The sequence below is a fragment of the Oryctolagus cuniculus genome, chromosome 11, assembly GCF_051225735.1.
Source record: "Oryctolagus cuniculus isolate XC-2025 breed Fujian yellow rabbit chromosome 11, ASM5122573v1, whole genome shotgun sequence".
NCBI classification, from domain to species: domain Eukaryota; kingdom Metazoa; phylum Chordata; class Mammalia; order Lagomorpha; family Leporidae; genus Oryctolagus; species Oryctolagus cuniculus.
This window is the reverse complement of record NC_142877.1, coordinates 37,516,416-37,541,442: the sequence shown is the minus strand read 5'-3', so window position 1 is coordinate 37,541,442 and position 25,027 is coordinate 37,516,416. Positions and strand designations below refer to the sequence as shown.

Sequence of the window (25,027 nt, the reverse complement as noted above, 5' to 3'; positions counted from 1 at the left end):
TGCAAGCAGACATGTGTAGTTTTGTCTTTCAAACCCCAAGAGCTTACAGAGAATGAGTCCTGCCTTCAGGGAGCTTATCAACCAACAGGACAGAGAGAAAATAAACCAAAAGTATCAGATATAAGAGTTACCAAAGAAGAGTCACCAGTTGCTACAAAACCATCCCACCTGGGACTCTTACTTGTAAGCTGGGGGATAGATATTAGTGGGTTCAAGGAGCCCCTGAATTTTGTATGCATTTAGGATATACATCCACCACACTTTTATATTTCATTGTTCTTGAGAGACAGCCTCAAAGAATTGCTTGAAGCCCATACATTTAATGAGCCCAGAGAGAATGCTTACTTTGGCTTCAATCACTCAGATGCAGATTCAAAACTCTGTTTCATTCTCAGCATAGAGAACGCCTGTCATCCTTCTGCTATGAAAAACTGAAGGCAAACCTGCTCCAGACGGGAGCTCAGTCAGGTGCGCAGCTGTGTGGCTTTATTACAAGATACGGGTGTAGATGAAATGTCCTAAGAGGAGCTCTCTTCAAAGGACCTTCCCTGACATTTGTTCAACATTTAATTCACAGTACTTGGAGATGAACAAGTAGTTCTGGGGGTGCAGGCTTAAAAGCCTGCAAGTTGATTAAAAGCTGTGCTTAAATCTGGGCCAATTAATAACAGAGTCCCCACAGGGTTAAAGTTAAGGGTGGCTGTTATTATGTTCTTCATCTTCATTTCAGGATTTCTGCAAGTGCATTAATCAGCCCTTGTGTATTCATTCTACCACCAGAGCAACAATTCATTTTGATTATTATGTTACAAATACCAGCGACATTCAATAGACCTTGCAGAGAAACTTTTATGAGTTTGGGCAAATATCCACTGCAGCACATGAGGCACATCAGATAACAATGGCAGCTGCTGGTTCTGGAAGCTCGCGGGCCCCTCAACAACATGCACTGACGTGGAATGTCAACCTGGCAATGGAACTCACCCTCATTACCTCTATCAGTCCAGAGCAAGGGCAAATATAGCACATATGTTTAAAGTCCCAGGACTCATCTCAGACTCTTATCCAGTCCAAGTAGCTTAAACAATGTATATCAAAGAGCCTTTAAATTAATTCGCAAATGCCAACAGTCTGTAAGTAGAATTTAACCCCAACTCTGCCTGAGTGCCATAGGACTTTTAACAACTCCAAAGTTATTAAAAACAACAACAAAATACAGGCATTAAACTTTGCTTTTCATTTTCTTATAATTATATTCCAGCCTCAATGAGCCTCATTTGAACTCAAATACTGGTAGGTTGGACACGTTTTAAATCAGGATCCTACCCAGTGGTTTAGCTGGCTATTAGTTGACTTGAGGGTCATTTTAATTTTTATCACATCCCTTCTGCACTTCAAATGGAAAAATCCAGGCAGGCTTCCCTTGCTGCCTGAGGTTGTGGGTCAAGCTCTGCACAATGCAGAATTTCAGCCCATGGTCTCCCCCGCTTCTCCTAGAGTTTTTACCACTTGAGCTTGTGGTGATATTATGATAAAGAAAATAAAGAAGATGCATTGAATTGCTTAAATGCAATAATTTCTTCATTTGCCTAGTACTTTCCAATTGGTCAATATATTTGGAATTGTAAGAAAAGAGAGATAGGGGCTGGCGCTGTGGCGCAGTGGGTTATTGCCCTGGCCTGAAGCTCCGGCATCTCACATGGGCGCTGGTTCGAGACCTGCCTGCTCCATTTCCAATCCAGCTCTCCATTATGGCCTGGGGAAGCATTAGAAGATGGTCCAAGTTCTTGGGCCCCTGTACCCATGTGGGAGACCTGGAAGAAGCTCCTGGCTTCAGATCGGCTCAGCTCCTGCCATTGCGGCCAATTGGAGAGTGAACCAGCAGATGGAAGACCTCTCTCTCCCTCTCTGCCTCTCTCCTCTCTCTGCTATGCAACTCTGACTTTCAAATAAATAAATAAATCTTAAAAAATGAGATAAACCTAGGCTAAGGCCCCTGCTGTGGACACAGCAGAATCCGGGGAGCACTGTGGGAATGCCTTGCAAGGCCTCTCCCCTTTTGCTCCTACTTGTTTCAGAAAGGAACACAAATGTCCCTCCTCCTTCGGCAAGTAGAAGACAAGTGGGGACAGGGCAGTGCCTGGTCCTTAAGGAAGATGATTGCCTTCCCAGCTGGCTTCATCAACCCTGCCCAGGCACCCTGGTGCCTGCCAAGTTGGCCTGGAGGCCGCTTCATGCTTAGGAAGAATCATTAAGTTTGCACATTGAAAGGGAAAGGGAAAATGACAGTGCAATTATTTCTAGTTGGCTGATAAATATCCTAGAAAAATCTGACCATCATCAGAGTTATCCTCATTAATAATGGCTGCCAAGCTGTTGTAGGATTAGCAGTACGCAAGGAACAAGATAATTGAAAAGTGCATCCCTTTCAAGATTTTTTTTTCAAGCCTATGTTACTCTGGGATTCAAATGTATGTATGGCTAATCTCCTTCCATTAACCAGAGGAGGGGTAATCTACAAGAAGACATCAGAAGACTTGAGGTCTCACAGAAATGGAATGAAAACTAGGAGTCATCCTGACTCATCCCCCAGGCTAGATGCTCACTGCTCATCTCCTCATGACTCAGCAAGAGACCCTGGGGAAGACAGGCATGATGTGGCGCTTGTCTCCTGTCCTCAAGTCAAATCTTTACAAATAAGTTTTAACAGCAGGAAGTTACAACAAAATCAGGTCACAAAATCCAAGTGGAGCAAATCTGTGTTTAAAATATTGGTGTGTGAAAGCTGCCACAGGATCCAGGAGCTCCTCTCTGTCCCTCCCATCTTTCTATTCCTTCTTCCTCCTTTCCTTCTCTCATTACTTGGGGCAGCAGAAACACATGGCTGACAAATGCATCCTACTCTTTGAGTTAGAAGTTGTTGGATACACATAGGACACACCATGCCCGCTCCCAGGGCAACTTCTATCAGATGAGAGCTGGCCTTCTAGCCGTCCTTACCCAAGACAAACAGAAAGGCCTTGTTGCCTTCTACCATGCCAGATGTTCAGTTTGGTTGCCTGTGAACTGAGGGATAACTGGATTATTCAGTTAAGCCTGAAGCAGAGGAGGGAAGAAGGTCCAGGCAGGTTCACCTGTATACCTGGAATGACTTTCTATCAATCCAAATCAAGATGTGCTCTAGTCAAAGAATCTTTCGGGTATTTTTTCCACAAAAAGACAAAAGTAAAAATATTAGCCCATGACATTATACACATCATGAATCGCCTTTTGTGAAAACAGCACCAAAGATTTAGAATGTGGTGGGATTTTGCAGACAGGGGATTTGTGGGTTTTTACAATGGGTACTACAGCCTAGGAGGTGATTTGATTTCAGAAATGCTGATAGGATGCCTGACCTTATGGCCGCCTCCCCTGTACCTCAAGTTCCACCCAGCTCCCTCTTGGTTATGGAGAGTTTGTATCTCTAAGAGCTTCAGATTGGGACAAGAATGCTTGAGGAAGGGAAACTCCCCATGAAATGAGTGTGGGCTGGGCTTCCAGTATCCAGCCGTGAGGAAGGCCACCACATGAAAGAGACAGGTGGGTATGGAGGAGACTATGCCAGGAGCCAGGAAAGTCTACCTGGGAGATGGCCCTGGGTGTCATTCGAAGAGTGAAACCACTCTGCAGCAGCTTCTCTGTCCAGCTTCAGTTCCATGACCGCCACGCCCCATCTCCTATCATCTACTGTCTGCTATCAGCTACCTGCTCAGTGGCCCCCAGAACACACTGACAGACAGCTGCAGATGTAATGTGTTCATGTCTCAATTTCACAGCCCTTTCTACTTTCCTTTCTGTCTAAAATGTAAACTGAAATTAAATCTTCCCCCACGGGTCTTGGAGCTTTAAGAAGACGTTAGACTAAGAGGTGGTAAATCCATCACCACTGAGATGGAACAATCCACAGCACTGCCACATCCTCAGTAGAACTTGAGTAGCCATAGAAGCTCTTGGCTGTCTAACACTCTCTTTCCCCTTCCATGTTTAGATCGGAGGGCAGGACAGATAGCACTGGCATGCTTTCTCTGCTTGGTTCAGTGCTGAATGGCATCAATAAGTCCCATTTGTGGCATTAGTTATCCTACCCATATGGGATGGTGTTCCCTACATTTTCAGGGTGCACCAGCAAAGCTGCCATTTCCAGCACATACATGTTTCTGCCTGCTGGAGTTTATTGTAATCCTTCTGTAGAATGTAAAAAAAATATGAGGTAGCAATGCCCCCTTTCCTACTAGATCCAGTTTCACTTAGTGACCAGTAGAAATTGGTGTGGCAATACAGGACTGGCCCACCAGAGGGATGGAAGGAAATGTCTATACAGGTTCTCAGAGTTCTCCAGGAAGAGTGAATTGCAGTCTTCCATGGTATAACTTGATCAATAAATTACTGTCTGTTGGGTTCTTCCCCTTCCCTGTCTTCCTGCATCCTGCACTATCAGTGTTTCCTGGAATAATCTCCAATATATTCTCTTTGTTCAGTATCTGCCTCTGGGAGAACACAACATAAGACAGTGTCCATCCTAGAATTCTACAAAGAGCTACAGTGAAGAAGGTAAATGGTTCCATCTTGGCAGTAAATCTCCAGATCCCTGGAGGTCCATTTAATTATTCAATTTGTAGAGATCATCTGTCCTTTAATACTGAACCAAACTAAACTACACAGCTTTGCTTGATAAACACTTGACCTGTTCTGCTCTTTTCTACAATTCTTAGCATTTATGTATGACATCCATGGCATACTATTACAAGGGAGGGAAGAGAAGGGAGGGGAGGGGAAGATGAGGGAAGCGGAAGATAAGGGAAGGGGTGAGGGAAAGGGAGAAGAAGGGGAGGGATAAGGGGAGGGAGAAAAGATTGCTGAGCACCTGCAGCAGGTTCTGGGGTCGGGCTGAATTGGGACTTAAAGGGTTTGGGTTTTAAGTGCAGAGAATCTTTCTCCACAAAGGGGAGTTCAATAGCTACAACCCAGTCAGTACAGTACAGTACAAAAACTTCCTCTTCATCTACCCAAACAGATGTGTTTAAGATGCTTTCTTTCTTCATCCTTGTGGAGCACGGTAGAGGCAGGACCCTGGGTTTCCCAATGCTTTTTTTTTTTTTTTTTATTATTTTATTTTATTTTTGACAGGCAGAGTGGACAGTGAGAGAGAGAGAGACAGAGAGAAAGGTCTTCCTTTGCCGTTGGTTCACCCTCCAATGGCCGCCACGGCTGGTGCGCTGCGGCCAGCGCACCGCGCTGATTCAAAGCCGGGAGCCAGGTGCTTCTCCTGGTCTCCCATGGGGTGCAGGGCCCAAGGACTTGGGCCATCCTCCACTGCACTCCCAGGCCACAGCAGAGAGCTGGCCTGGAAGAGGGGCAACCGGGAAAGAATCCAGCGCCCCAACCAGGACTAGAACCCGGTGTGCCGGCACCGCAAGGTGGAGGATTAGCCTATTGAGCCGCGGCGCTGGCCCCCAATGTCTTTTATGGTGATAACACGGAGTTAGAAGAAAATTCAGAATACTCTTTAAGGAAAAATTCTTGGAAAAAGAGAGCTAAAATGAGAAGAGTACAGTTGCTAATTAGCTTGCATTGCTCTTGGGAAAGTGCATATCATCTTGCAAATGAATATTTTGCTTTCTCAACAGCAACATAGAAACTCCATTAGGACAAAAAAGTCCATTTGTTATGTCTGTCCACCCAGATAAATTATTGTCATCTATCTGCCCTTGTGTCCATCAGGTCCTCAGGATGCCTGCCTTACTCCTCTCCCACCTGCCCTTCCCAGGTGCCTTCCCTTTCAATTCAACCTTCCATCCCTCCTTCATCCCTCCTGTCTCCATTTCATCTTTCACCATTTTAAACATTCCTCCTCTCATCCATTTTTATAGCTTTCCTTCTTCCCTTCATTGCCTCATGAGTACTCTTATTTTTGAAATTTTATTTAAGTTATACAAAGTTCACATCTACAGACGTAGGAACACGGTGATACTAACCTCTTTCCTGCCCACAGTCCAACCCTTCTTCTTCTTCCCTCTCCTATTCTCACTGTTAATTTTTACAAGTTAATTTTTAACTTTTATTTAATGAATATGAATTTCCGAAGTACAGTTTATGGATTACAATGCCCCCCCCATAACTTCCCTCCCACCCGCAACCCTCCCCTCTCCCGCACCCTCTCCCCTTTCATTCACATCAAGATTTTTCAATTATCTTTATATACAGAAGATCAATTTAGTATATATTAAGTAAAGATTTCAACAGTTTGCACCCACACAGAAACACAAAGTGTAAAATACTATTTGAGTACTAGTTATATCATTAATTCACATTGAACAACACATTAAGGACAGAGATCCTACATGGGGAATAAGTGCACAGTGACTCCTGTTGTTGACTTAACAAATTGACACTCTTGTTTATGGCATCAGTAATCTCCCTAGGCTCTTGTCATGAGTTGCCAAGGCTATGGCGACCTTTTGAGTTTGCCAACTCTGATCTTATTTAGACAGGTCTTAGTCAAAGTGGAAGTTCTCTCCTCCCTTCAGAGAAAGGTACCTCCTTCTTTGATGACCTGTTCTTTCTACTGGGATCTCACTCACAGAGATCTTTCATATAGGTTTGCTTTTGTTTTGTTTTGTTTTGTTTTGTTTTTTGTTTTGTTTTGCCAGAGTGTCTTGGCTTTCCATGCCTAAAATATTCTCATGGGCTCTTCAGCCAGATCCGAATGCCTTAAGGGCGAATTCTGAGGCCAGAGTGCTATTTAGGACATCTGCCATTCTATGAATCTGCTGTCTATCCCACTTCCCATGTTGGATCGTTCTCTCCCTTTTTTATTCTATCAGTTAGTATTTGCAGATACTAGTCTTGTTTATGTGTGTGTTTGATCACAAAGATCTATTTTCAGATTACTTCATACTTATAAGGTTAATCCTACACTAAGTAAAGAGTTCAACAAATAGTGAGAAGGAAAAAACACTGTTCTTTAAAAGTAGAGACAAAGACTTTAAACAATCATCAAATCTTGAAATGTCCATTTCACTCCAATACATTACATTTTAGTTACTCTATCAGTTTCCACAGATCAGGAAAAACATTTGGTATCTTTTTGGGACTGGCTTATTGCAATAAGTATAATGGTTTCTAGTTGCATCCTTCCCCCCACCCCCCCCAGAAGACAGGATTTCTTTTTTTCTTTCTTTTTTTTTTTTTCTTAACAGTGGCATTTGGATATGACAGCAGGTAACAGAATCTGGGGTCAGTCTACCTAGATTCAAGTTCAGCTCCAAGATTCATTAGAGCTGTGTCCTCAGATAATTTATTTAGGGTCCACAAACATGAGGCTGTTAAGTTTCTTTATCTATACACTAGAGCTAGTAATAATCCTCACTTCACTGGTTTATTCTGAGGACTAAATAAATTATTATGCACTGGAATACATCAAGTGCTTTACAAGTACTATTTGGTATTAGTATACATTTGATACAGAATAAAGTCTAGAAAGATAAATTTTTAAGACATAGTCCTTGCTTTTAGGGATTCTATGTCTTGAGAAAGCTGGTACATTATCCAAAGATGAGCAAGCAATTCACTTTTTTTTTTCTTGATAGGCAGAGTTAGACAGTGAGAGAGAGACAGAGAGAAAGGTCTTCCTTTTTCCGTTGGTTCACCCCCCAAGTGGCCACTACAGCTGGCGTGGCACGCTGTGCTGATCCGAAGCCAGGAGCCAGGTGCTTCCTCCTGGTCTCCCATGTGGGAGCAGGGCCCAAGCGCTTGGGCCATCCTCCACTGCCTTCCCCGGCCACAGCAGAGAGCTGGACTGGAAGAGGAGCAACTGGGACAGAATCCAGTGCCCCAACCAGGACTAGAACCTGGGGTGCAGGCACTGCAGGCGGAGGATTAGCCTAGTGAGCTGCAGCACTGGCCAAGGAATTCACCTCTTAAGAGGAATCTTAGCTCACTGTGTTCATTTCCCAAAGTGTATAATTCAGCATTATCAACTCTGACAAATGGTGAGCTAGTTGAAGGTATTGTGTTTCCAAAATGCAGCTGCTCTCTTACAGCTCCTGACCTTTGCCCTGTTTCACTTTCATTCTATCAAGTGTATTCATCTGAACCTTGATTTGTACAGTGAGTTCCTTGCCGGCCTGCTGCAATACAATTTAGCATGAGAGGCAATATAAAAGGCTTGTTGAGGATAGCAGCATTTCAATAGCATGGATTGGCAACTCTGGCCAATGTGAGTGTGATTTAGACCCCCTTGTTATCTGAAAAGGTTTGTATGTTCTTTCAGCCGGATGGAGGCTAGGCCTTTCCTACAGTGACTGAAGTTCTGACACTCTCAGTCAACTCTTTTGTGCATTTTTTAAAGCCCCAGGAACCAATACTGAGAAAATTTTCAACTCATACTTAAGAATTTTCAGCCTTAGATTGAGAAATTAACAACAACAGCAGCAACAAAAACCATGATGTTTTGTTTGTTTGGCAGGTGTTTTTGACGAAATCTCCTGAGAAGCTTGAGATTTCCAGGATTTTCTGGTCTCAGTTGTCTTGCAGCTACTGTTTATGCTTTTCACTGATTCCTGACCCCCATGTTTTATCAAATGGTGCTGCCTTTTGAGCCTCTTCATCTCCTAAACTCTGGGTCCTGCCAGAGTTCTGGAAATCTCCTCCCTTCTAGAACCCAACTTGATAACAGATCTTCAAAAAGAATTGAGTTACCACATATGAAGCAATCACTTCATTAACCAGGTATTTATTCTGTATCTACTGTCTTATAGGCACTGTTGTAGGGGACAGGTATACTGTAAGCAATATTGGGTCTCTTTTTGTTATGTGGTTGATTTTCTAGAATCAGGAAACAATAAAGAAATGAGCAAAAGCCGAGATGGTTCTGAATGGTATCATGGAGGAAAGAGGACAGAGAGGACGGACGGACGGACGGACGGACGGAAGGAAGGAAGGAAAAAACCGGGTGATGTGACACTGAATACCCAGGGCCAGGGAAAAAATGCACAGAAGGAGCAGGGGAGAGTTCTCTACCAGTCATGAGCCTGGGAAGGGAGAGAATGAGAGTCCCTCTTACTCCTCTGCACTCAAATAAGAGAATGCTGTGCTGTTGCCTAATTTTTTTGTCTTTACTCCAATGTCCTGAATCCTTTGTAGAAGCAAGGGCATAAATTTCATATCAAATGTAATAACAGAACATCTCAAAGAAAGCTCTCATTTCTCTTTCTCAAGTCACCACCTCTCCACGAGGCTAAACAGAACACCTGCCTTGATCTGAGGTCAAGGAGCTGTGACCTCACTTTCTGTGTTTAGACCCATGACTGATGACAAATTATAATTGAAACAACTACTCAACTTCTGCCTGCCCTCAATCAAGTGGACAATAGCTCACTGACTGATTAAGTCACTGGGGAAAAATATTTTCTCTCTTCCCAGTGACCACTGATTGATGGCACTGAAGCATCACTGTAGTGCAACCCCTCATTTGGAGTTAGAGGGGGCTAGACTATCAATTTCCTCTGCCCAGTCTGCCACCATCTATTTTAGTTGTTCGAGGGATTGCTTCAGAGGTACATGTAGCCATGTACCTAGAAGGAACTCAAGGAAAAAGAAGGTACTCAAGAGAAATGATGGGGACCGGGTGAGAGAAGGTAGAAATGACAGGCTCACCAATTAGGCCAGTGCTGAGCCCACCCAGCAGAGGTCAGCTCCATCACTCTTACCTTACTGTAGCTACCTTCTCTGTTCATCCTTCCTTGGGGAAGGCTTATGTCATGTTCTCAAAGCAAGTGCCACCACCAAGAAAGATGCCACGCATGGTGGTGTGGGGTACACCCTTAATTGCAGGGACTGTTCCATTCTAAGAGATCATCCATCTTTTTCATAGCACTCACTCCTAATGTTCCTGGTATGACAGCTATTCCTAAAGTAGACCAAAATGGTGTTCTATCTGATAGGTGAAGATGTTGATTCTCTTAGAGCTCAAAGGTCCTCTAGCTGATCATGACACTCTTTACTACTGATTGAAATCTTCCCTTCCATTATTGGGACTGCCTTGGTACAGCTTTCTAATTTTGCCTATGTAGAGAATCACTAGGGGAATCTTAAATATCCTGGTGCCCAAGTAGCTTCCCAGAGCTCTTCCAAGTGGGGCCTGGGCCTCAGTTACCCGAGGAAGACCCAAGGTGTAACACTAACTAAGAACTTCTGGTTTGATGTATAATAAAAACTAAGAATTGTGTCCTTGGGGGCTGGCTCAGTGGTACAGTAGGTTAATCCTCCACCTGCAGCGCTGGTTTCCCACATGGGCACTGGTTCTAGTCCCAGCTGCCCCTCTTCCAATCCAGCTCTCTACTATGGCCTGGAAAGCAGTAGAAGATGGCCCAAATGCTTGGGCCCCTGCAGCTACATGGGAGACCGGGAAGATGCACCTGGCTCCTGGCTTCTGTTCAGCGGCCAGTTGGGGAGTGAACCAACAGCAGACTTTTCTCTCTGTCTCTCCCTCTCACTGTCTATAACTCTACCTGTCAAATAAAATCTTTAAAAAAATAAAAAAAAGAATAGTACTCTTTAGGATTAAATTCACCAAAGTAATGACAGATTCAATTAACTTTTATGAGAGGGAAAAGATAAAGGAAAAGTAGTGAACATTCTCAGGATAGTCACTTGATCCCTTTGGGTCTCTGTAACTAGGATTAATGCTGGTGAAAACAACAGAAGTAAGTTTTAAAAAAATCCTTAAATGCTATATTATAATTTGATTTTTGTTAGTTTTTAAAGATGAGATATATATATAGAGAGAGTAAAGAGACAGCCCCCATTTGCTGCTGGCTGCTGGCTCATTCTCCAAATGCCTGTAAAAGTTGTGACTCAGGGCCAAGGCCAAGAGCAAGGCATTCAGTCCAGGTATACCATGTTAGGGGCAGGACCCCAACTATTGGAGCCATCACTGCTGCCTCCAGGGTATGCTTTAGCAGAAGGCTGGAGTAGATTAGATGATCTGGGAATCTAACTTACTACTTTGATGTGGGTAGGGAACATCTTAGCCACTAGGTAAATGCCTTCTCCTTGCATTATTTGTGACCCTTACAGAACCTTTAAGATTGGTATCTTGGGTCCTTTTTAGAGGTTCATAAAGGGTAGATAATTTTACAAGTGCTTGTAATGAGTCAGTTTTGAAGGCAGGATTCCAAAGTCTATATTCATTTCTAAAGCCCACATTTTATAAGCAACATGATCTAATTCAAAAGTCACTGGTATGGGGCATATACAACAAGTCATCAAAAAATTCATGGAAAATGTACATTATCTTTTAGTTTCACTTTTCCACAATATTTTTTGAAATATTCTTGTATCTGTTTCTTGGTAGGTGCTGAATAGTTTGGTCTCCTTCAACACACCAGGGAAAGGATTTTTACAAATATGTTCCTTTGGAGGGACATTCCTAACATAGGACACAGTGGTATGGTGCTTCAAGATGAAAAAGAGAAGACAACCCAGGATGACAGAGCAACAGGGGCTCTAAGCTCATCTGATGGGATGACTAGTTCCTGAGCAGCATATTTAGGAGAAAAATGGAGGGTGAAGGCTGCTAAATGCAAGGTAGAGGCTGCCCATGAGCAGAGCTGAGTTGCTCTGCCTCCATAAATGACATGCTGTCTGGTTCTACCGAGCCAGCCATGATCACATTAGAGCCAGGTCTCCAGCTCCAGGCTGTCAAGGAGTATTGAATTTTCTTTATTTTGTGAGCAATAAAAGTAGACTCTTAATTTAATTAATCCTATCCTTGATTGCATTAACCACCCACATGGCCAGAAAGTACAGCTTGGACCTCAGGCTACCAGACACTGTCCACATGACCCTCCCAGGAATTGAAAAAGATCAGAGTTCCCATGAAATGACATTCATTTTGCTGCTGTTCAACAAAAAGATCAACCAGAAGAGCTATGCTGGCTGTAGGTATTCAGATCTTTTGCTCTGAGAAATTCAGAACCTTTTTCTCCCCAATCAATGAAATATTTTATTCTGAAAGTTATGTTGTTTCTGAAAAAGCAAAATGATGATTTCAAAGTGATACTTATCAGTTAGGTTTGATCTTGACATTCTGGATACTGGGGCATTGGAACATGGGATCTAACACTCAGATACTATACTTGTATGTTCTTCACAGAATCAGTTGTTTTTTAATCAGAACTCAAAAAATGGATTAACATGAAATTGGATGATTTAGGGAACACTTGATGGCAGCACTCACAATGACATAGAGGTAGAAGAGGAAAATGTAACAGGATGATATATTATAGAAGGGAATGTAATGTTTTACATTTGGGTTTGAAAATTCAAGTTTTATACAAGCAGATGGAAATACATAAAGTCTTGCATATTAGTAACAATAGAAAAGTACTGATATTTTTGGGATATGAGAACGCCAACATAGATTAAAAATGTGATGGAGTAGGCCAGCGCCGCGGCTCAATAGGCTAATCCTCCGCCTTGCGGCGCTGGCACACAGGGTTCTAGTCCTGGTCGGGGCGCTGGATTCTGTCCCGGTTGCCCCTCTTCCAGGCCAGCTCTTTGCTGTGGCCCGGGAGTGCAGTGGAGGATGGCCCAAGTGCTTGGGCCCTGCACCCCATGGAAGACCAGGAGAAGCACCTGTCTCCTGCCTTCAGATCAGCGCGGTGCACCAGCTGCAGTAGCCATTGGAGGGTGAACCAACAGCAAAGGAAGACCTTTCTCTCTGTCTCTCTCTCTCACTGTCCACTCTGCCTGTCAAAAAAAAATGTGATGGAGCAAATAGAAGCCAGTGTCACACTAGATTCTTTGGAGACACTTTTGGTGCCTTATTGTGATCTGATTTGTTAGGATGGTGGTCCTCCAGCACCTATGACTACTGGCTGCTCAATAGCTCAGATTTGACACCCTTGGCTGTGAGTTACCCCTTGCTGATAGGCAGTGAATTGCCTGGGAGGTAACACTCTTCTCTGGGGTACTCTGCAGCCAATAGCTGACGGAATTACAAGTGATGTAGTGTCCATCTCTGTTATGGTTCACCATCTGGAGTCAGGGGTGGTGAGGCTAGACTCTAGCTGAGACCACATTCTTACTCAACTCTTTCTCCTACCTAATGTGTTTCCCTCACTTCCATTCTTGTGAATGCAAATACTCAATTATCCATGTTTCCATCTCAGGCTTTATTTACCAGAAACCTGGTCTGCAACATGCTGTATTGACAAAGTGCTTCGTACACAAGGAGAGGGGTCTATCTTATCAATCTGTCTTTCAGCACCTGAAAAACTGTGTTAGATTTTGGGTAACTCTCCCAAAGAAACAAGTGTCACAAACTAGAAGACTTCTGTAGGGAGACAACTAAAGTGATGAAAGATCTAAAACTTCCTGTCATTTGAAACAGTTTTAAAGATTGAGATTAGAGAGCATATTTGGAAAGATTGAGAACTATATGGGTGCTAAAAGCTATTAGTTCCTCTTGAAAGAAAGAACATTTGTTAATCTGTAAAACAGGGTCAGATTTATGTTTATGGTTCTAGAATGAAAGAAGCACTACAAAGGAGTTTTAGAGAGTTGATTTGGACCCCAAGTATAAATTTTGCACAAAAAATTGTCCTGAATGAAAGAATACAAGAGCTGGAAGAAGCTAAAAACATGTCTGACATGGTCACTTATTGTACCCATGAGATTTATGAAACAGGTTGTATGTCTTGCTCAATACCACTAGACTATGTAGCAGCCAAGTTGGAAGCACTACACCTAATTATCCCAGTGTCTCTCTCTGTACCCTGTTTATCTTCACTACACTTAATTCAATGGTACATCTTATTTTGTTTATTCTTTTTTTTTTTTTTTTTGACAGGCAGAGTTAGACAATGAGAGAGAGAAAGGTCTTCCTTCTGTTGGATCACCCCCCAAATGGCTGCTACGGCTGGCACGATGTGCCAATCCGAAGCCAGGAGCCAGGTGCTTCCTCCTGGTCTCCCATGCAGGCACAGGGTCCAAGGACCTGGGCCATCCTCCACTGCCTTGCTGGACCACAGCAGAGCAGAGAGATGGACTGGAAGAGGAGCAACCGGGACAGAATCCGGTGCCCCAACCGGGACTAGAACCCGGGGTGCTGGCGCTGCAGGTGGAAGATTAGCCAGTGAGCCATGGCACCGGCCTGTTTATTCTTTTTTTTTAAAGGCTCATTGTATGCAAGATGAACAATTTTTGTAGGATTTTTTTTTTGAAAGACCGGGGCAACAGGGAGGGAGGAAGAAAGGGAGGGGATGGAGGGAAAGAGAGAAAGAGAGAGAGAGAGAGGGAGGAGAGGGGAGAGAGGAAAGAAATCTTGCATCCATTGGTTCACTCCCCAGATGGTCTCAATGGCTAGGAGCCTGGACCACCTGGGTCTCCCATGTGGGTGCAAGGGCCCAAGCACTTGGGCCATCTTCTGCTTTCCCAGGCCAATTAGCAGGAAACTAGATCAGAAGTGGAGTATCCAGGATTCTGCATCACAACACCAGCTCCGATATGAAATAAATTTATAGGATATTGCCATGTATCAATTAATTTAAAGCCATTTATTGAATATCTGTTTTGTGTTAGGCAATCTTCAAGGCACATGAGCTTAAAAATAAAATGACAGAGAACCTAGCTCAGTTTCTATGTATCTCTTTCCCAAACAAGGCAAAGAATTGTGTGCAAATAAGAAAGGTTCCTGTGTCCCTGTATATGCTTGGGGATACTAAGGTACAACGAAGCCTCCGTTTTAGCTGGTAGAAACCCAAGGAGGGGCTGGTGTTGAATATAGCAGGTTAAGTTTCCGCCTTCGGTGCCGGCATCCCATATGGGTACCGATTCAAGTTCTGACTGCTCCGCTGCCAATCTAGCTCTCTGCTATGGCCTGGGAAAGCAGAAGATAGCCCAAGTCCTTGGGCCCCTGCACTCATGTGGGAGACCGGGAGGAAGCTTCTGCCTCCTGGCTTCAGATCGGTGTAACTCCAGCTGTTGTGGCCAATTGGAGAGTGAACCAGCAGATGGAACACCTTTCTGTCTGTCTCTCTCTCCCCCTCTCCCTCTGCCTCTCCTTCTCTCTCTGTGACTTTCAAACAAGTAAGTAAATATTTAAAAAAAAAAAAAAGAAACCCAAGGAAAAGCAGTATTTTCTGATAATCTGACTTATCAAATAAAACTAAATTTAAATGCTGTACTTTTTCTTCTGCAATTTATTTATTGAAAAGGAGAGGAGGGTGAATAGGAGGGAAGGTGGTAAGAGGAGGAAGAGAAAGGAAAAGGAGAAAGGATAATGGAGAAGGAGCTCCAACCACTTCAGGCCTGGGAATTGAACGAAACAATCTGAATTTAAGTAGATCAAGACAGTCTTCTGTTCACCAGTTTACCCATATTCATTCATTCATTCATATTCTCTCTCTCTCTCTCTCTCTCTCTATCGTTCACTGGCTAATATTAACAGTTCCCTGCAAGTGAGCGTATTTGACAACTACAGCTCTGCTTCATGGCATCTGGCATGGTAACTATTCTCTCGGTTCTGACAGGTACCTCAGCCTGGCCTCTGGATCCTGGCTCTCCCATCGTACTCAGGGGAGTCCATTTGAATAGCAGCTTCTTTCACAATCCTCACTGTGGTTCTTTTCCGCACTAATGTATATTTCAAAGCTGCAGTGAAGGAGGAACCTTCTGAGCTCTCTTGAGTGGTGTCATCTGGAGGGTTCAGCAGTTTACATATGATAAAACTGCTTTAGCATTCATGTCCAGATTTTAACCAAACAGCACCCTTGGCAACTATATAAACACAGTTAACTAGCATTTCCACAACATTCATCCATGTTGAGAAAATCAGGAAACCAAAAATTGATTCTGTTTCCATTTGATCGCACATCATTGAAATTCAGTTATTGCGTGTTTGCCAGCATGTGTTGATAGAAATTTGTATGGTATTACACTGTTTGTAATGTAGTCATCCCTTACTATATTGGTTTTATAAATGGTTCATGAAATAGAGTGAAATCTGACTCTAATTGAGCTATGGAGACTTTGAGATATGGAACTGTGAGATAGGAGAATTTGTTCCTAGCAAATACTTTCTCAGGTTAGGGTCCTCAAGAGATCTAAAAAGTTTGGTCAGACAGGGATGAAGCTTGTCTCTGCAAGCCAGGGAGGCTCCAATGGGAGTGAGGATTTGGGATTTTAGCAAATAATCTGATGCTGGCTACATTTTCCTTTTCTAGGTCTCTTCATTCCTGACCAATCCTTTAAAAGACCTGATGAGACCACAAATTCAGAAGACATTGTAATTTAACACCATTAGGATCAAACTTTGTTTAATTTTCATATTGGAGATGTAAGAGATCTAAAGAAACAGAGTGATAGTAATTTTATCAGTAAAAGAAACCCCTGATTTTCAGCCTATGTTCTTATGCAAAAATTAAGAACATAACCTTCTTTTCTTTAGTCCAGACACAATATTCTACCCCTCAGTCCTCCAATCTTTTTTATATTACTTTACAGAAGTAGCCAATATACCAAAGCATGCCTTCATTCCCAGGGCCTGTAGGTGAGAATTACATTGACTTTTTCCATGATTTTCCAGAGACCATTCCTGAGCACTGAGACTTCACTGCCAATATCTCAACCAAACCAGATGTCCAATCATATTCTCCATTTTTTTGAAGGGCCTTTGGCTACCTGCCTATCTTTGTTACAAATTGTCATATCAAAGAGTTATTAATTCTAAGTTATCAAGAGTTAAGTAGAAAATACCTTTCAAAAGAGGATGTTGGAGGGTTTGCAAAGCATTGGAGAAATGCACCTTAAGCCTTGCAGTCAGAATTGATAACCAAACCATGTAGGCATGGAAGAAACAGCTACTCTTGAGCCCTGACATGGGAACATGCTCTACTGCTGTTGTTATTCCTACAGATGACTTTCTTGTGTGCACATCCATGATTTACACTGCTGGGAATGATGCCTCAGAAATCCTTTCAGCACCCACTGCTGTCTAACAGAATACTTGTTGTGGTCCTTGATTTTTCGTAGTGCCAGAGTTAAATACCTATGGGTGTGGAGGTGACTGGCAGAATTTCACAACACACTCAAGCTCCAATTTCAAGAGGATCAGGAAAGGTGAGGATATGACATGTTCAGCTTCCAGGGTTGAGGGAACAGAGTGACAGAGTTTCAGATCCTCATCCCATACAACACAGCCTCCCATTCAATATTTCTTGTTCCATTTTCATGCTTCATGAAGCAGCCTATCTCTGGCTAAGATCTCTCAGCATTAGTCCAACATAGTGTGAAGCAAGTACTTTACATATTGGGTGTTATTAGTAGAGGAAGAGTTAGTCCCGGTGCTAGGTCCTGATCAAGAAAAACTTATCACCAAGAGGTAATGAGGTATCTTTAATTTCATTTTATGGAAGAATAAGGATAGAGACTAAATGATTTGATGAAGATTCTATAACTAGTAGGTGAGTATGGTAATTTCAATGAAAAGGTTCAAGTTCTTCACTTCACCCTGTAACAAATCCTTTTACTATGTGAGTTTGTCATTCCTCCCTCTTGAGACACTAGATTTATCACTTCTTAACTTTGGGTCTGGTCAGGTGATTTCATTTGATTGATAAGATTCTGGAGGATATTATTCATGCAAAAACTTAAAATCTACCTGTGTATTTGCCTTCTGTGTGTACCTGCTGTAGGAAAGTAAACTTATCAAGTCCCGGGTACCTGCTTATGTGAAGAAAATGATAAACTTGCAGAGCAGTGCTACTAATCAGTGACCAATCTAGCTAATCTCAAGCACATTGCCAGGATTTACAGGAAGAATAGAAGATTATCATTTTAAGTATAGAGTTTTCTGATGACTTGTTATAAAAAATATGGAAATAATTGATACTGAAAATCATGCAGATCTGAGTAACTTCATTTGAATTATGTGGTTTCTTTTGCAGGGTAATAAAAATAATCAAATAAAGAAGAAAAATGGAATTTGCCCTATAAGTAAGTGAATAAATGGTTGACACTCTTTTTGATATGGCTTTTTTTGTTTGTTTGTCTTGGGGTTTTTTTCCTAATAGAGAATTCAAAGAATTAGGAAGTAATCGAGGGCTAAAATAAACAGATAAGGCTTTATTGAGGAGACATAAATGGGCTTTGATGGATTGAGAAAATTGTTGTTGAAATTGTTCAAAGAATGTCAAACACAATGCCAGGAATGACATCAGCAAGAGGACAGAGTAAAATTCCAGCCTTCAAACTACCCTTCCCAAAGCAAACAGTTCCATAGTTATTCATTAACAAAAATAATTCTTAGCTCAGGAGTCTAGTTAAGAAGATGTAGCAATATAGTGGAGCAAACAGAAGAGTGGAATAGCCGCCACAAAAGAGTAGTAAGAAGAATTTCATTTGCCTGCAGCATCCATCATATAGTCAGACCGCTGCAGCACAGCAATGGGAAGGGAACTCCCTGTTCCATGAGTTCCCCTCGATGGGGAAAACTGGAGCAGTTTGAGCAACCAGCTTCTCCAGCTTTTCAGGGAATTAGTCAAAGAAACTATTTTGGTATTATTCTATTCAAATGGCTAGAAAGAGCAGCATAGCTCAGATATTTGGAGATGGTTAGACACAAAATAGAGTGGTTGTCAGTACCAGTCATATAGCAGGTGCCATCGTGGTTTCCAGTAGTCTGCAGACTTCAATAGGTTTCATTACTGAGAACCTTACCAGTCCAAACTCCTCTGGAGGAGATACTATTGTGACACCCCGGGGTAGAGCTGCCAGCACCCCTGTCTACCCCACACTGCAATTATCAGTATAACAAAATATGGATCACTTCATGCACATCCATGCTCCAGACGCTAGCTTTGTAGGAATTCTGTGAGAGGCACATCAGTGACACAGCTGAAGATATGCGTGCTCCCTAGACACTGAGGCCACTGCCAACTTAATATACCAACATGCTAGACTTGGTGCAAACGATAAATCTCCTTGGCCATGACTTCCCCTTGCTGGTAAGAGAACAGAAGAACCAAAATAGCCTTCACCATTGATGATCCAAATTGCTCTTGTCACTGCTGCAGCCTTCCCAACTGTCTTCACCAATGATGATTTCAGATGAGAGTATTACACAGAGACTACAGCACTGTATCTTCTGCAGAGTCCAAAATGCCCTACCCCATGCATCTTGTTCCCTCACCCTCACCCATAGGTGAAGATTTTTTCTCACAAAAAAATCTGTAAAGATATAAAATTTGACTGTTCTTCAAAGGAACAAAAATCAATGCAAGGCTACAAGAAACATGAAAACTCAAAGAAATATTACACTACCAAAAGACAATAATTTTCTAGTAACTGATGCAATAAAAACAGACACCTATCAATTATCTGACAAAGAATTCAAAATAATTGCTTTGGAGAAGCTCAGTGCACTGTAAGAGATGACATATAGATGGCTGAATGGAATCAGGCAAAATATGCAGGAACAAAATGATATGTTCAACAGAGAATCAAATCAAGGTAAAAGAACAAAGCAGGTTCTGGAGTTTAAGCATATATTGAGGTTAAAAATGCAATAGAGACCATCAACAACAGACCCAGTCAAGCAAGGGAATCATGGAACTCAGAGACCAATCACTTGAAATTATCTAGTCAGAAGAACAAAAAGGATATGTGAAGAAAGCCAATATGATTCATGGGATAGCAAGTGAAATAATATGCACACTATGAGAGTCCCAGGAGGAACATAGAAGGGAAATAGGCAGAGAAAATTTGTATTTTAAAAAATGACAGTAACCTTCCCAAATCTGGTAGAGAAATGAGTGTCCATATTTGTGATACCCACAGAAAACCAAATATGATGAATATTGAAAGCTCTTCACCAAAATACATTATAATCAAATGATCTAATTCAAAGACAAAGAGAGAGGTGGGGAAGTATGGTTATCTTCTTATATCAGTGAAATACATGAAATCTGTTCTCTATATGAAAAAAAATTTTAAAAATGTAAAAATAACAAAATAAAGAAAAAAAAAGAAAATTCTGAAAGCAGCATAAGAGAATTATTGCATACAGGGAATCTCTATAAAGTGTCTGTGGATTTCTCAGTTAAAATCCTGTAATCCAGGACATAGCTGGATTGCACAAAGTATGGGAAGAAATAAAACTTTCACTGGAGCATGTACCATGCTCAGCAAAATTGTCCTTTAAAATGAAGGAGAGGTGTACATGTTTGGTGCAGCAGTAAGGGCTGCTTGGGACACCCACATTGAAGTTTAGGCTTCTCTCCTGATTCAGGCTTTATGGTAATGCACCCCTTGGGAGGCAGCAGATGAAAGTTTAGTAGTTCTGTCTCTGGCATTTGCATGAGAAACCGAGATCAAATTCCTTGCTCCCAGATTCAGCCTGGCCCTCCCATGATTGTTGAGGGCATTTGGGGACTGAACCATGGAATGGATTTCCCTCTCCCTTCTCTGTCTCTGTCTCTCCTCCTCCTTATATTCCTCCTCCTTCTTCTCTCCCCCATGTTGTCTCAATAAAATGCCTTTCTGCCTCTGAAATAAATAAAAATGAAAAAGAAATAGCCTTACCCAGCTAAGTAAAAACAAGAGTTCATTACCATTATAACTGCCTTCCAAGAAATACTTGAGGAAGTTCCTCAAATTAGAACAAAAACATGCTAAGCAGCAACCATGACACACATGAAAGCATGAATCTCACTGGTAAACATATACACATCAAGGCAACACTGTACTGTGGTACATAATTTACTTTTAACCTTAATACACAAGTAGAAGGATGAAGATTTGTTAATGGACACAGACGATAAAGAGGAAGCACTTTCTGATTGCAGAAACATAAGGAAGGGGTAGGAAATAAAAGTGTAGTTTTCCTGTCATATTGAAATCAATTATCAATTGCAAATAGACCTAACTACAAAATATTTTATGCAAGCTTCAAGCTAACCTCAATAGAAAAGTTTATTATAGGTATACAAAATTTATAGAACTAAGAAAAAAGGAAACACTGAGACTTAAACTTAACTGAAGTATGAAAGACTAGTACACTGAAAATTATCAAGTATTGATGAGGAAAATTAATAAGGCACTCATAAATGGAAATATGCCTGATATTCATGAATTAGAAGAACTAGTATTGTTAAAATAGCAATACTACAGAAGGAAATATAAATTTTTTTCTTCTGAGCCATCATTGCTGACTTTTCTTTTTTTTTTGGACAGGCAGAGTTAGATAGTGAGAGAGAGAGACAGAGAGAAAGGTCTTCCTTTTTCCGTTGATTCACCCCCAAAATGGCCACTATGGCTGGTGCTGTGCTGATCCAAAGCCAGGAGCCAGGTGCTTCCTCCTGGTCTCCCATGCGGGTACACGGCCCAAGCACTTGGGCCACCCTCCACTGCCTTCCCAGGCCACAGCAGAGAACTGGGCTGGAAGAGGAGCAACTGGGACAGAATCTGGCGCCCCAACCGGGACTAGAACCCAGGGTGCAGGCGTTGCAGGCGGAGGATTAGCCAAGTGAGCTGTGGCAACGGCCGGAAATATACATTTTCAATGCAATCAATACTTCAAAGGCATTCTTTATAGAAATAGAACAAAAAATCTGATTCATATGGAATCAAAAGTGGCCTCAAATAGCTGAAGCATCTTGAGCAAGAACAAAGCTAGAAGTGTTACACTCCTTGGTTGCAAAACATGTGAGTGTGCTTCAAAAATTAATGGAAAAATTGAATTAAAATATATATATTTTTGTGGATTTTCAGAAATTTATGCATAGATTTTCTTAACACACATTTTCCACATACTTTTGGAGATCACCCAGAAGATGATAATTTATTTTGAGCCAGAAGGTTTTTATACATGCTGACGTACCCTCATATTAGAAGCCACAGCAATCAAAATAGTATGGTATTGCACAAACACAAGCATATAGACCAATGGAGCAAAAGGAAAACCTCAGAAATAAGTCTGAACAACCGTTGTTAAGTGATATTTAAAACTCCTAGAAGAAAACTTCTTAAAATTGGTTTTGGCAATGATTTCTTGTGTATGACACCAAAAGCATAGATGGCAAAAGTAAACATAGATAAGCAGAACTATACCAAACTAAAAGTTTCTGCCACAGACAAGGAGAACAATCGACTCATTGAAAAACCAATCTATGAATGGAAGCCAAATAGTTGCAAACCATACATCTGATGAGTTAATATTCAAAAATACATAAGGATATGCAACTTAATAGCAAAAATAATTTTTAATTAAAATATTGTCAGAAAACAAAATGCAGGCAAAAACCTTGGATAATTATTAAATAGTTAATAGTATTATTTAAAGGAGATCAATTTTAATAACCATCAAGGAAATACACACCAAAACCACAGAGATATCATTTCATCCCTGTAATGACAGTTATTTTCAAGAGATTAAAAAAATGACAAGATGTAAACAAAAAATGACCTTTGTAAATTACTGACTAATGTAAATTGACACAGGCATTATGAAATACTGTATGGAAGGTCCTCAAAAAATTAAATTAAGGGGCTGGCACCGCGGCTCACTTGGCTAATCCTCTGCCTGAGGCGCCGGCACACCGGGTTCTAGTCCCAGTCGGGGCACCATATTCTGTCGCGGTTGCTCCTCTTCCAGTCCAGCTCTCTGCTGTGGCCTGGGGAAGGCAGTGGAGGACCAGGAGGAAGAACCTGGCTCCTGGCTTCGGATTGGCGCAGCGCGTTGGCCATAGCAGCCATTTGAGGGGTGAACCAACGGAAAAAAAGGAAGACCTTTCTCTCTCTAACTCTGCCTGTCAAAAAAAAAAAAAAAAGAATTAATTAAGGGACAGGTTTTAGGCAGAGCACATACCATGCCACTTGGGACACCTGCATCCCGTATTGAAGTATCTGGGTTCCATTCTCAGCGCCACTTTCAATTCTGGTTTCCTAATAATGCACACCCTTGGAGGTAACGGTGATGGCTGAAGTACTTGGGTCCCTGCCACCAATGTGGGAGGCCTGCATTGAGTACTTGGCTCCTGGCTTCAGCATAGCATTTGCAGAGTGAACCAGTGGATACAAGCTTCTCTGTATGTCACTGGTCTCTGTCTTGCTCTGACTCTAACTTTCAAATTAATAAATAATAGGAAAACAATAAAATGGAACTACCTCATGACCCAGCAATCCCACATCTAGGTATATATCAAATGGAATAAATCAATATTTCAAAGAGATATGTGCAATCTTGTGTTAATTTAGTCGTTATTCACAATAGCTTGAATGTAGAAACACAAATAGTAGATGATGAATTGATAAAGAAAATGTGGCATATGAGGGTACTTCAAATACTTCATGGGAAATGAAACTAATGCTATTACTTTTATAAAACTTTTGAAATCCATATTTTTCTTATTACACATTTCCCATCAACTTTTAAAATATTTCATGTATGTGTGTTTGTGTGGGTGTAATAGAATTTTATTCATCTTTAAAAATGAAGAAGTCCTGCCATTTGTGACAATGTGGATAAAACTCAAGGGCATTACATCTAATGAAATAAAGCCAGTTACAGAAAAGCAAATGTCATATGCTATCACTTATATATGGCATTTAAAAATGCATAACTCATGAAGAACAAGAATAGAGTCAGGCCGGCGCCACGGCTCAGTAGGCTAATCCTCCACCTAGCGGCGCCGGCACACCAGGTTCTAGTCCCGGTTGCCCCTCTTCCAGGCCAGCTCTCTGCTATGGCCCGGGAGTGCAGTGGAGGATGGCTCAAGTGCTTGGGCCCTGCACCCCATGGGAGACCAGGAGAAGCACCTGGCAGCTGCCATCGGATCAGCGTGGTGCGCTGGTTGCAGCACGCCGGCGCGGCAGCTGTTGCAGGGTGAACCAACGGAAAAAGGAAGACCTTTCTCTCTGTCTCTCTCTCTCTCACTGTCCACTCTGCCTGTAAAAAAAAAAAAAAAAGAATAGAGTCAGGGTTATCAGGGGATGGAGTTAGGAAAATGTGGAGAGGGTTGGTCCAGGGAAACAAAGTTTTACTTATTCAAGATAAGTAACTTCTAGAGATATCATATACAACTTAACTATAATGAACACCAGTATTCTATACTTTAAATTTGCTAACAGGGTAGATCTTGAGTGTGCTTACCGCATACACACATGAAACCATGTGAGGTAATAGGTTAATTATATTGATTGTGGTGAACGTCAAAATTTGTATGTATATCAAATTGTCACATTTTACACCATATATATAATTTTAATTATTAATTGCACTTTAATAAAGTTGAGGAAAATGACAATAGAAGTTATAGCTGGGAGTGTAGGGAACATTTCCCTCATCCTCTCTGCATTCCTAGTAGAACAAAGCAAACAAAAAAAATCACTACATAGTCTTTCTCATTTACTTTCTGCCTTATTTGTAATGTATTTTTCCATCATGTCATTGAAGAGAATGCATTAATGGATTTGAGTGCTATGAAAAGAAGCATTACAGCACAGCTGTGTGTTGATTGAAATATTTCTATCAAATTCATGTCAAAGCACTTGGTATGGAGAAATAAGTTCAATTATAACTTGGGAGCAGAACAATGTTGGTATAAGAATATGAGGTAAACTTAGCTGTTTAACTTGTTTGAATTTGTATCTGGCTGTTCTCCCTTTAGCCACTGAGGAATAATTGAGGCCATTTACCATGTGTTTCCTACTGCAAAAGTAAACAGAAATATCACAGTGTGTTGCAGAAATATTTAGAAATTAACAGTCTAACCTCGCAGGCACAATGGCCTTAACTTTCTTTAAAATATTTTAGAACTATTATCTTGCTTTTACAAATGAGATAATGAGTACTTTGAGCAGTTCATGGAAAACGCAATCAAATGCTAAATTTCTTGATACAAAAAACTTCAAAATCCATACTTTTTCATACTGTGCATTCCCATGTACTTTTTGAAGATCCCACCTATGTATGAATTTCAAA

General features: G+C 41.5%; 1 long non-coding RNA gene across 27 annotated transcripts in view; it reads right to left on the bottom strand.

Annotated features, from left to right (window-relative positions):
- Positions 1-25,027, bottom strand: part of LOC127490996 (uncharacterized) — a 377,831-nt gene that overhangs the window by 122,802 nt on the left and 230,002 nt on the right. Inside the window, exons 4-5 of one of the 27 annotated variants that reach the window (XR_016215965.1) lie at positions 23,863-23,992; positions 22,374-22,853 (exon numbers count right to left, since the gene is read on the bottom strand). The exons of 24 other annotated variants lie outside the window; for them this stretch is intronic. This is a non-coding gene — a long non-coding RNA (uncharacterized LOC127490996). 2 more of the 27 variants (XR_016215976.1, XR_016215963.1) reach the window with 2 other exon arrangements.